This window comes from Trachurus japonicus, chromosome 6 (assembly GCF_045865225.1).
Source record: "Trachurus japonicus isolate A0001 chromosome 6, Traja_1.0".
NCBI classification, from domain to species: domain Eukaryota; kingdom Metazoa; phylum Chordata; class Actinopteri; order Carangiformes; family Carangidae; genus Trachurus; species Trachurus japonicus.
The window spans coordinates 33,927,052-33,940,416 of NC_140912.1; the positions used below are offsets into that span (position 1 = coordinate 33,927,052).

At 40.4% G+C, this 13,365-nt stretch overlaps 1 protein-coding gene across 1 annotated transcript in view; it reads right to left on the reverse strand.

The window, feature by feature from the left end:
* The window catches only part of LOC146986534 (uncharacterized), a 1,046,957-nt gene that overhangs the window by 62,572 nt on the left and 971,020 nt on the right, over nucleotides 1–13,365 (reverse strand). The gene's annotated exons all lie outside the window — the stretch shown is intronic.

Below are 13,365 nucleotides of genomic sequence, written 5' to 3' on the forward strand. Positions count from 1 at the left end.
CTGACACACATACAGAGGACACACACACAGACAGGCTTGAGGAGTAATGGATTACATGTCATGGCGTAAGAGAAAAAAGAAGGAAACTGTAATCTGTTACAGTATCAACTTTATTTTATTTATTTATTTATTTATTTATTTATTTATTTATTTATTTATTTATTTATTTACAGTACAGAAAAAACATGTCATCAGATTGCTGGTATGTGTGATAAAAATGAGGATTACTTCTTGTCAGGATTACATTTTTTTTTAAATGTTGCAGTTGTCCTCCTCCACTATTATTTTTTATTTCCTTCGTGACGTCCTGTCAGCTTCAGGACTCTGACTGACCGATGACTCATGGTCGTTTGTCACGGGAGTTTGTCCACTGTGTTTTATTTTGAAATTTACCGGATGCGGTGAGTTTGACTTCCTGTTTTGAGTGATCTAATCGACGTGGATTGATGTGTGCTGGTTGTGTGATATTCTTAATTAGTATATTTGGTACTGAAGTAATACAATAGTAACTAAAAGTAATCCAGCACATAACTTAAATTGTGTGATACTTAGAGTAAGTTACTGATTACATTATTTTTCAAATGTAGTTTGTAATTGTACTGGATTACATTTTTTTTAAAGTAACCCTCCCAACCCTGCACACAGGTCTGAATCTGGTCTCTTACTGTGACTCTGGAGGTCCAGGTCCAAGACTGAAGTCTGGATGGTGTCCCATGGACCAGTCACTCCTCATGGACAGACAGATGGATCCTGGAGACTCTGCTCTCAGTCTGTGGTTCTGACCTCTGCAAACACAAACATGTTTTTATTCACACCACATTGATCAGTGGACACACACACACACACACACACACACATTTCCTCTCCTGTGACGTCACACACACTTGAGGTTTCTCTCTGGTCTCTTACTGTGAGTCTGGAGGTTCATGTTTGGACCGGTCACTCTCCAGAGACTTTGATCTGTCCTCCTGTTGCTCCACATTAACACTCATCTTCAGGACTTCAGTCAGTCTGAGAGGGAAACCAGTAACACACACACACACACACACACACACACACACACACACACACACACAGAGAGAGAGAGAGAGAGAGAGAGAATCAAGACACACCCAAATCCACCGAGGACAAACTATAACCCCTTCCGGTAACGCTTTATATTAAGGTCCTTGTAATAAGCATTAGTTAATAGGTAATAAGGCCCTTATAAGTGATTACAAGATGCTTATTAACATTATTATGCATTTATAAGACTATATATGTATTAATAGACTCATTATAATATAGTTAATAGCAGACTATAAGAGATTTATAATAACTTATAATAAACTTAGTTAACTGTTTGTTGATGCTTATGAACATTAACAAAATCCTTATGAGTATCTTATAATTGTTCATAATAACATTACAAACACATATATTGACTCAACTAGCCCAATCATTATGTCTTTATTAATCCTAAGGTATGTGTAATAAGCGTTAGTTAATAGGTAATAAGGCTCTTATAAGTGCTAACAAGTATTAATAGTCTCATTATAATATAGTTAATAGCAGACTGTTACGCCCCAGTACTTTGTTGGCCCAGAGGGGCATAACAAGGGACCCAACAATGACCCAAAATACAAAGACAAAGGCACTAACTTAACTAAAAGAGATTTAATACAAAAATATACAGATACAAACAAGTAGACAAACTAAAACAGAAAGCCATGATGGGAGGCAGGCAAGCCCAGCAGTCCCCAGCACTGCCCCCGCCCTCTGGTGTCAGCTGCAGGGTATTTAGCTCAGTGGACCAGGTGAGCCTCGTTTCGCTGATTGGGACCTGGGTGGAGCTGTGGGAGAACGAGGGGGAGAGAAAGACACAGACAAGGCCGAACCCCTTCTGGCCGTAACACAGACTATAAGAGATTTATAATAACTTATAAGAAACTTGTTAACTGTTGATGCTTAAGAACATTAATAAAATCTTCATGAGTATCAATCTAACCCAACCATGATGTCTTTGTCATGCCTTTATTAATCTTTTTTTTGTTTGATTTATTAACATTATACTTTATTGCTCATCTATTATAAGTTTACTTGTTTACAGTAAACTGTGCTTTTTGCAGGTACTGGATCTAAAGCGAGAACAATGTCTTATTAAGGCTGATAAATCTTTTATTATGCATTTGATTTTGGTTTTCAGAAAGGTGCGTCGGAGGAGAAGAGCAGACTTGTAGAGTTTCTTCTCACTTGAAACATTTTACCCTTTCGCTTTTATTTTGAAGGCAAACAGCAAAACCGGAAGTTCCGGTTTAAGCTAGCAGCTGATAGCTTAACACATGCCCATGTGTAAAATGGAGGTAGTTGCCCAACATTTTTGCCCCCGAGTAGAATTCAAACCCATTCTGGGCCTCGAAAAGAAGCAGCTGACAAGAGGAAGCGTTGTGAGACGGAGGATGACTCTTCTGGTAAGTTTAACTGCTGCTAACTAGTTAGTACAAACTCAAACATGCATAGCTAACGTTAGCTGAAGCTAGTGTAGACCTAGCCGCCTCAAGACTGTTGCTGCCCTACGGAAGCGCTCCTCTGTGTATCAGTGAGAACGTTTTTATATTAAAATGTAGTTTATTTTGTCTCCAGCTAGGCTTATATACATACAATGTACATTGTCGAAATATATAACTTCTCTCTTTCGTTGTGCACCGTCTGATATGTTCTTGACACTTTTCTGTACATGATAGCCTACTTACTGCTGTGTACATTCAGCACAGTCATTTGAGTTTGAGTTTGAGTTTAATGAAATGTGCTACATTAAGACTCTATTTAAAATGCTTGAAAATTAAACTGTAAAGTGTTATTGCAGGATATATCGAGACTTTTATTTTTTATGTTTTTACATTAAAAAAAATGTCATTATGAAAACTCAGATGTAAATTTCCTCTATCCTCATTCTCTCCCGACCCCTCCTCAGACTCCTCAAGCTCCTCAACCTCAGATGATGGCAAGAAGAAGAGGAAGAGGGAATTGCTTTTGATGCAAACAAGAGTGCAAAAGAGCAGCTGCGTTAAATGTTCAATGGAATTAAAAATTAAAAAAAAATAAAAGTGTACTTTTTTTTCAAAGACCTGTTTTAGGTTATTTTTATACATTTTAAGTATAAAAATCATGTTGCACTTTGCAAAATTGCACTTTTTTGAGTTAAATTATTTGTATAATATGCCTAAATGTTTTAAAGGTGCTTTCTACCTGTTTTAGGTGATTTAGATTTTTATACATTTTCAGTAAAATGTCTCTTTACTTGACAGCAATGAATAAAACAATGTTAGGCTTCACTGTTGAAACATTTGTATTACTATGCAATCTTTTCTTTACATTTCATCAACCTTGACCACATGTATTGTTCATTACAGATGTGGAAGTTGTGAAAATCATTGTTAACCATTAATGAATGCATTACAAAAGATTTATTAGACTTAATAAGGCATTGTTCTCGCTTTAGATCCAGTACCTGCAAAAAGCATAGTTAACTGTAAACAAGTGCATAGTTAACTGATAATAAGGGCATAATAATGCACAATAAAAGATTTATCAGCATTAATAAGACATTGTTCTCGCTTTAGATCCAGTACCTGCAAAAAGCATAGTTAACTGTTAACAAGTGCATAGTTAATTTATAGTAGATGAGCAATAAAGTATATATTAATGTTAATAAATCAACCAAAAAAGATTAATAAAGGCATGACAAAGACATCATGGTTGGGCTACACTCAATGTGTTTGTAATGTTATTATGAACAATTATAAGATACTCATGAAGATTTTATTAATGTTCTTAAGCATCAACAAACAGTTAACAAGTTTCTTATAAGTTATTATAAATCTCTTATAGTCTGCTATTAACTATATTATAATGAGACTATTAATACTTGTAAGCACTTATAAGAGCCTTATTACCTATTAACTAACGCTTATTACACATACCTTAGGATTAATAAAGGCATAACAAAGACATAATGATTGGGCTAGTTGAGTCAATATATGTGTTTGTAATGTTATTATGAACAATTATAAGATACTCATAAGGATCTTATTAATGTTCATAAGCATCAACAAACAGTTAACTAAGTTTATTATAAGTTATTATAAATCAATTATAGTCTGCTATTAACTATATTATTATGAGTCTATTAATACATATATAGTCTTATAAATGCATAATAATGCTAATAAGCATCTTGTAATCACTTATAAGAGCCTTATTACCTATTAACTAATGCTTATTACAAGGACCTTAATATAAAGCGTTACCCCACTTGCTTGTTTGATCCAGTCGTTGACCTCCACCACTCATAGTACTTTGACATTAAATCCATGTTCATCCAGTCACCGTGACCTTTGACCTTTGATGTTTGTTCTGAGTTTGAAGAAGTTGTGTCGAGTTGAATCTGAGACAATGTGCTGACGTATGTACGGACTACGTCTGACTCTTCTTCCCTCCACAGTCCACACAGACAAACTGACTCTCATAACAACAACAATACTAATAATATTATTATATGTAATAGTTATAATGTTGTGTTGACACTCACTCAGACTTCAGTTTCTCTCCTTCTGCTCCGTTCACTCTAACATGGCGTCTGAACATTTTTACTTTCACTTACTCCTCAGCATTTACAGGAAATCCCACAAGTCCATGGAGACAGAGGGAGAGGAAGTCTCTTTCTACAGTAGAGTGGCGCCACCTGCTGGGTAAGTCCTGGTATTACACCTGTATGGACAGGTGAACTCTGACACCATGAATAAACAGTGAGCTGAGATCCAGCTGTGGTAGAAGAGCTGCTGAGAGATTTAAAGACACTCCACTACAAGTTACAGCTCAGTCTGTTCTCTGTCTTATTCATCACACATGTTGTCATCAACTAATTTGTGTCTCAGTGTTGTAACTTAACTCGCCCCGGTCTGGCAACACGACCATATATGGAAAACACAACCACAACTAAATGTAAGTCCACACAGAAACCAGGAGGATACAAGGAGAATCATGATGAACTCCTTATAGAAATGCACTCATTGACATAATGTGTTCCCTAGCCCCTTACCCTAACCTTAACCATTACTCTGAACCTAATTTAAACCTAATTATAACCTAAAGTCTTAACCCTCAAACAGCCTTTGGAAAAAGTGAGGACCGGCCAAAATGTCCTCACTTCCCAAAAATGTCCTCACTCTGTTGGTTAAAAATTCTCAACGGTCCTCACAACGTAGTAAATACAAGAACACACACACACACACACACACACACACACACACACACACACACACACACACACACACACACACACACACACACACATCTTACAGGTGTTTTTCTGTGGGGAACAGAAGCTGATTGTGCTGAGTTCATCTCTGACTCTGGGATTAGAAAGAATAAATCATCATGTGTAACAAGTGGGCGTGTCACTGGTGGCCAATCACATTATCAGCATTATTTTCATCTCTCTCTCTGATTGGTTCAGGACGGCTACTTGCTACAGTGGACCTGATGTGTTCAGAGGAGGAGGAGGAGGAGGAGGAGGAGGAGGAGGAGGAGGAGGAGGAGGAGGAGGAGGACGAGGAGGAGGAGGAGGAGGAGGAGGAGGAAGAAGAGGAGGAGGAGGAGAAGGATGCAGTCTCTGAAACACTGAATGTTTGTTCATGTTGCTGCTGTTGATCTGTATGTGGCTGATTTGATGCTTCTGCTTTTATGGAGGTGAAGTATTTGATGAATTAAAGGGAAAGTTAAAGGTCAAAGGTCTCTCTTCTCTCCTCCCCCTCTCGCTTCCTCCCTCCCCCCTTCTCTCTCTCTCTCCTCTTCCCTCCTCCCCTCTCTCTCCTTTCTCTTTCTCTTCCTCCCTCCCTCTAAGTCTCTCCCTGTCTCCCCCTCTCTCTACGCTCTCTTTCTCCCCCTTCTCTCTCTCTCTCCTCCCCCACTTCCTCTATCCTCTCCCTCTTTCTCTCTGCCCCCTCCCCCTAATTCTCTCCCCCTCCCTCCCTCTTCTCTCCTCCCCTCTCCCCTTCCCTCTCACCTCTCCTCTCCCTCTTTCTCTCTGCCCTTCCTCCCTCCCCCTCTCTTCTCTCTCCCCCTCTATCTTCCTCCCTCCCTCTAAGTCTCTCCCTGTCTCCCTCTCTCTCCCTTTCCCCCCTTTCTTTCTCTCTCTCTCCTCCCCCCTCTTCCTCTCTCTTTCCCCTCTTTCCTCTCTCTCTCCTCTCCTCCCCCTCCCTCACTCTCTCTATCCTCTTTCTCTCTGCCCCCTCTAAGTCTATCCCTCTCTCCTCCCCCACTTCCTCTATCCTCTCCCTCTTTCTCTCTGCCCCCTCCCCCTAAGTCTCTCCCCCTCCCTCCCTCTTCTCTCCCTCTTTCTCTCTCCCCCTCTATCTTCCTCTCTCCCTCTAGGTCTCTCCCTGTCTCCCCCCTCTCTCTTCCCCCCTTCTCTCTCTCTCCTCTTCCCTCTCTCTCTCCTCTTCTCCCCCTCCACCACTCTCTCTATCCTCTTCCTCTCTGCCCCCTCTAAGTCTCTCTCTCTCTCTCCTCCCCTTCTCTCCCTCTCTCCTCCCCCTCTCTCTTCTCTCTCTATCCTCTCCTTCTTTCTCTCTGCCTCCACCCGTCTGTCTCTCCTTTTCTCCCCTCTCACTTCCCCTCCCTCTCTCTACGCTCTCTTTCTCCCCCCTCCTCTCTCTCTCCTCCCCCTCTTCCTCTCTTCCTCTCTTCTCTCTCCTTCCTTTACTGTAGTGAAGTTGTATTTTGATGATGTTTTATTGTCCAATCACGTCCCATCGTTTGTAGCTCATTAACAGCGTCACATGTAAACGACACTAATAACCATTAAACATTAATTATCTAGATCTAATAACTCTGAGACCAGATTGACACAGTGAAGTCAGTGATGTGTAAAAAGCTGCTGTAACTCTGATCGACCACCAGGTGTCGCTGTGTTCACATGTCTGAAGCTTCGTCAGGTTTTGTGAATGAGTTTGTGTCCTGGTTTAATAACTCATGACTCTTCAGGCTGCGTTCAAGGAAACCGGTTTTTCTCAGACTCCAGTGAAGTGGATCTTCTCCTCCGTCTGTTTCAGTGCACGTTGGTGACGGTGAGGACGACTCACGTCACGTTCAGGTGAGTCAGGAAATCTGACGCTGCTCGTCTCCTGACGTCGGATCAGACCGAGGCTTCATGTGTGTGTGTGTGTGTTCTTGTTCTTACTACGTTGTGAGGACAGGAGAGAGTTTTTCACCAGAGTGACGACATTTTTGAGAAGTGAGGACATTTTTTTTAGCCTCACAAAGACAGCAATACAAGAGTGTGTGTTTCTAGTTCTGGTTCTTTCTGGTTCAGGTTTAGTTCTCTGTCCTGATCTTCAGACTGTAGATGTTCCCTCTCCTCCCTCGCCGACACCGACAGGACAGAAAAAAAAAAAAAATCTTTATATCCTTGTTAAGTTCTGAAGTTGTTAAAAAGATTTGATGTGGTGAAAGTGAAAAAAAGAGAGAAATGAACTATTACATGTTTTATTTTAACTTTTCTACTGATACTGATGTGGTTGGTGTAGAAGAGTGATGATGTTGTGCTATGAAGGGAGTTGTCCTCAGGGTGGCAGCAGAGGCTGGTTAGACTGGTTGACCTCTTGACCTGTCTGCATGTCGGCCATATTGAAACGTGTTCCAGGAAACAAACCTACAACGAAGCTCCTGAGTCCGTTTTTCTATAATATCGTAATATAACGATTCTTACAGTTCAGTCTCCTCCTCCTCCTGCTCCTCTTCTTCTTCCTCCTCCTCCTCCTCCTGCTCCTCCTCCTCCTCCTCTCTACCTTCCACTTCCACCTGGACTGGCTTGACAAAGCCGCTCCTCCTCAGCCTGGCTCAGCGTTCCAACAACCAACTAAACCAGGATGGACTTATGAGACTTTGTCCAACCTGGCTTTTCCACTTATCCTAGATATCTTTATTCTACTTTCAAACAACAGGCCCCTGTATATCTATTTGTCCTGATAGAGGGCGCCCTTCACCTCCGACCTGAAGGTAACGGAAGATCTCACTTTGGCACCAGGGATGCTTCAGGATTCGGCATTTTTTGTACACTGTTCTTCTACTTGTTAATAAACTTCTTTTTTGAACACAAGTGAAGACGTGTCGGCGGTGATCCCTTCTTTTCATCAACACATCGATATACCACACCGACAGAGGAGGTACACCTGAGCCACGAGGACCAGCGGGGCTGTTGTGCAGCGACCGCAGCGCGTGCAGGGCGGCGCGAGCCCCGGTAACCAGTCCGGCTGCCCCCCCACTTTGTTGGTGAGGAAAGAGGAGCGGTGTCTCCTCGGGTCCAGCTCCCCGTCGCACACACCGATCAGGTTCGATTCCCCGGTGCTGCCGCCGGGTGAAGCCATGGTCGCTCACATGTGTCGGTGCAGAGCCAGAGGTCCGTCACAAAAATATCTCCGCCCCCACAGACAGGACAGGAGGGAGTGAATGTCTTATAAATAAAATACAACCACACGACTGCACACATGCCTTAGAGATATAATGTATGAAAATGTTTCAGGTATTAAAATACACTTTTAAATGCAAAACGCTGGTTAAAATAATGTAAAGTTAAGTTTTTACACGTCTGTGAACGAGGAAGAGAAAGGTTCCGACCGGAAACTTCTTCTTTTTTTTTTTTCCCCTATGAGCTTTACATTGTACATACAGAGGGATGTACAGAGAACAGGGTTGTACATACAATCAAACATGAAACATCAGACAGGTGCTCCAATACGTATCAATAAACAGAAATAATAAATCAATCAAAAATAAAATCAGGTTGTTTTAAGCAATATTAGAAAACATAAAATCATGGAAAAAATAACATAGGCTATGTTATGGTAGCCTATGACAGAAGAAAAGGAAAAAAAGGGAAATAGAATGTGTAAGCTTTATTCTACTTATTTATTCTTTGAAAAATCTCTCATAAATATCTATGTGATGCTTTGTTTAGCGTCAATTAGTGTGAGGGATTTCATGAACTCTTTGAACTCATGCAAGAAACTTCTGAAGTTGGGTGAGGTTTTGGAGTGTTTACATTTATGTATGTGAAATTTGCCATACAAAATGAATAAGTTTATAATAAAGGTGATGTCCTTTTCTTCCGACCGGAAACTTCACGAACAGAATAATAATAAACAGTGACATCATTTCCGTTTCACGTGTGATTTTTTATTTTTTTTTGTTCAAAACTTTGTTTCACATTACAAAAACAGTTTTTCATAATAAAATGCAATCTATAAAGCATATCTATATTATACACCAGGGAGGATTTACAAGTTTACAAAAAAATGTTCAAGTTTTCACATATATTGAAAGTCTTAATCGCTTTCTGGTTGCTTGAAAATTTGATGGAGGTTATGTATTGCTTGAGCTCACCGGTAAAAGAAGGTTTTTTTTTAATGAACTTACATTTGTGAATATGAAATTTTGCCATTAAAATAATAAGGTTGATAATAAAAGTTATGTTGGCTTTTTCCTTGATTTTTTTTCAGGTCAGGGAGCCCAAACAGTAGTACATTAATCCAAAACAAAATAAAATCACCATCAACATTGAGAGCAACAAAATTACAAATATCACTCCGTAGTTTTTCACGTGTGAATTAAAAAACTAAAACTGACAGTTCTTGCCTTTATTCATAATCTCTTGTTCGACAACACATTCACTGTAAAACCATGAAAAAAACATCCTTTTATTGTAATTTGCGAAAATAAACACTTTCATTTTGAAATGTAACTGAGCCTGACACCTAAATAATATTTATATTTTCATGTTGTTGTTGATGTTGTTATAGCTGCTCTGCAATGATATTCTGATGTGTTATGACTACATGTTGAGTCTTGAAAGAGCAAATATTGAAAAGAAAATTAAAAAAAAACGTACAGGAAATTATGTACATATGCATGTTAAGTTATAAAATAAAGGCTATGGTTTCTTTTGTAAATCATACTTATCAATAATACTAAATAGTTAAATTAAATGGCATCTTTCTGTTTAATAAGACTGAGGGCGAAATGAAGAAATTTGTTATGCAACATATATTTTGGTCTTTTGCTGTGTTTTGTTGTGCACGACAAGTGGATGTGGCAGTAGGCTACTAACAGTAACACAGTAAAAATACTTACAATAAAAGTAGTTTCTGTAGCCAGTATCAGAGTAAAAGTACTTCTTTCAAGGTATCACAGTGAGTACTATAATATAGGAGCAGAGTAAATGTTTCTATAATGACAGTAACACAGTAAAAGTATTTAGTTAGGAGTTACTGGAGTAAAAGTACTTCCTGTACTTGAGTGACAGGTGAAGCTCATTGTTCCTGTTTGACTCAACACCTTTACCTGTGACTGGATCACTGATGATTGACACATTGAAGCTGCTGCAGCGTTTTCTGAGTCTGTGATGTCATAGATGATGTCATGTGTGATGTCACATCCTGACAGGTTCACCTGCTGCACTTTACACTTTATTTCACTCCCACAGTCTCATCAGCTGTGGAAACAGCTACAGATCAGACTCACTACAGAGTCTCCAGTCGAAAGTCTGGACTCTTCACAAGATCACGAAGCTGCTGCAGAGATGAAGAGCTCAGCAGGTCGTTTTTGTATCTCAGGTTGTTGTATCCTTTCAGCTCCAGGTGTCTCAGGTGGGAGGGGTTGGACTTCAGAGCTGAGACCAGAGAAGAACAGCTGATCTCTGACAAACTGCAGTTCTGCAATCTGAATAAAGAATAAAAGAAGAATATGAAATGATTGATGATTGATCAGATGTGTCCTGATCAATGATCAGTGTGTAAATGAATAGAGGGACTCTGTATGGGAGGACGTTTAGGGAGAAGACATTGAAATGTGTGAATGTACATACTACTGTATATTACTAAAAATAGAAAAGGGATGACACACACAAACAAACACACACAGAAAAACAGCAGTTATTATCTGACGGGAGACCAAAGCCTGAGCTACGGTGGCTAACAGTTAGCAAGTTGTAACCTACTCTGACACTTTTACACACACACACACACACACACACACACACACACACACACACACACACACACACACACACACACACACACACACACACACACACACACACACACACACACACACACACACACACACACACACACACACACAGCTGCAGTGATCAGATCATTGATTATTGATCAGACTGAGTGAAATGAGCTGAAAGTGAAGAGTCATTGTCAGTGTGAGAGAAGAACAAGTGGAAACATGAGACAACAACTATTTCAAACGTCCTTCATTCATGACATCAAAGTCAATGATTCAAGTTCTGAGTGAAGATCAATCAGGTTCAGTTGTGGATCAAAGATCTAAGATCTACAACAGTAACAGTCAGTGAACTGACCTCAGAGTCTCCAGTCTACAGTCTGGACTCTCCAGAAAACCACTCAGATGCTTCACTCCTGAATCATAAAGGTTGTTCCAGCTCAGGTCCAGTTCTCTCAGGTGGGAGGGGTTGGACTTCAGAGCTGAGACCAGAGAAGAACAGCTGATCTCTGACAACCAGCAGTTCTCCAATCTGAATAAAGAATAAAAGCAGTGAGTTGAGGACAAAGCTCCTTGTTGACAGCGTTCAGTGTCTCATCATCTGTTCAGAGCTGAAGAAGCTTCAGAAAGAACAAGTTTAGAAAATCAAAGTCCAACAGCTGAAGCAACAGGAAGCAGGTTAAACAGTCACGTAGAGAGAAAACAGCTCATTAATATTCATGAGAAGCTGCTGCTGCTTCAACACAGACGCAGTGACTCCGCCTCTTCACCTGTCAGCTCCACCTGTGGCTCCATCCAGACAAACTCATGTTGTGCAGCCACATTGATCAGAGATTTACTGACCATGCTCAAGACAACAAACATGTGAGGCTGAACTCTGTTACCATGACAACTAACGTGTAGAAACACATGTTGAATGAAGCTCAGAGACCGAAAAACCTTAAACCAGCTTATTATGGGATGTTGGCATTGGATGTTTCACTACAAACATCACAGAGCCTCAGGAAAGAGGTGGAGCCAGCAGCTATTGATTATAGATCAGTTATTGTCTGATACATCACATGTGTTTCTGTAGTGGAGGTGAAACATGAAGAGAAACAGAGACTGGACTAAAAACCAGTGAGGTGCAGTCAGGGCTTTGATTTATTCACTTCATCTAAAGTTGGATTCTTTTTGACTTTCAGATAACTTTACTACAAGTTCGATGTGTCAGAATGTGGTGATTTTCATGGTCTAATAAAAGCCAGTAAACAGAGCTAGCTTCTGTCCAGGCAGCAGCTGCACAAACCACTCAGCCATGTGTAGTATTACAGAGCAAAGGCCCAGAGCTGCTCTGCCTCTTCTGTCAGTACGGTGTGTATGTGGCTGTTTGCACATGTGCAGTAAGTTCCCACAGAGAGTTCACATGGAGGTGAAAAGGCACAACGCTACGCTGCCTCTTAACTTAACTGCACCGTGTCTGAGCTGCACTTCTGTTCACGTTGCCTTGGTGAATGGTCAACACACAGACGTGTCCCCTGGCTTTTTAGCCTCCAGCAGTTTAGCAGCTTATTCAACTGCAGTGATGCTCCACTGGAGAGGTGAACACCTTAATGAGCTTCATCTGAAGAACAACAGCAGCTTTTATCTGACGGGAGACCAACGCCTGAGCTACGGTGGCTAACAGTTAGCAAGTTGTAACCTACTCTCTCTCTGACTCTCTTAGATACACACACACACACACAGCCCAGGTTGTGTGTCTTCTCTGTTGTAAACCTTGTAATAACAGCTTGTTGTGTACAGTTAACATCCTTGTTGCTCAGGTCACTGAAGTCAAGCCAGCCCACACGTTGTTTTAAGGTGCGCGCATATACGGCACATTACGGCAAGAGCGAGAAAGTGCCCGTAAAATGAAAGCAACGCCCCCGAAACGTCTGATGTTGCATTTCAAAATAAGAGCCGGCCTTTCAAAATAAAAGCCTTTAACACTGCATTTGTGTACATTTACAGTATTATTTTAAGAAAAACTGCTAGTTATTACTGTACCATTCCAATTCAGACTGATTGTACTCGACCTGAAGATGATACCCAGAAAAAATCAGACCAACCTGATGTGGAATTTCAGAATAAAAGCCCTCTGAACTTGCATATTTTTGTGTACATTTACAGTATCATTTGTTAAAAACTGCTAGTTATTACTGTACCATTCCACTTCAGACTGATAGTACTCGACCTCAGGATGACACCCAGAAAAAATCAGACCAATCTGATCTAGAATTTCAGAATAAAAGCCCCTAACTTTGATATTTTGAAGTATTTGTGTACATTTACAGT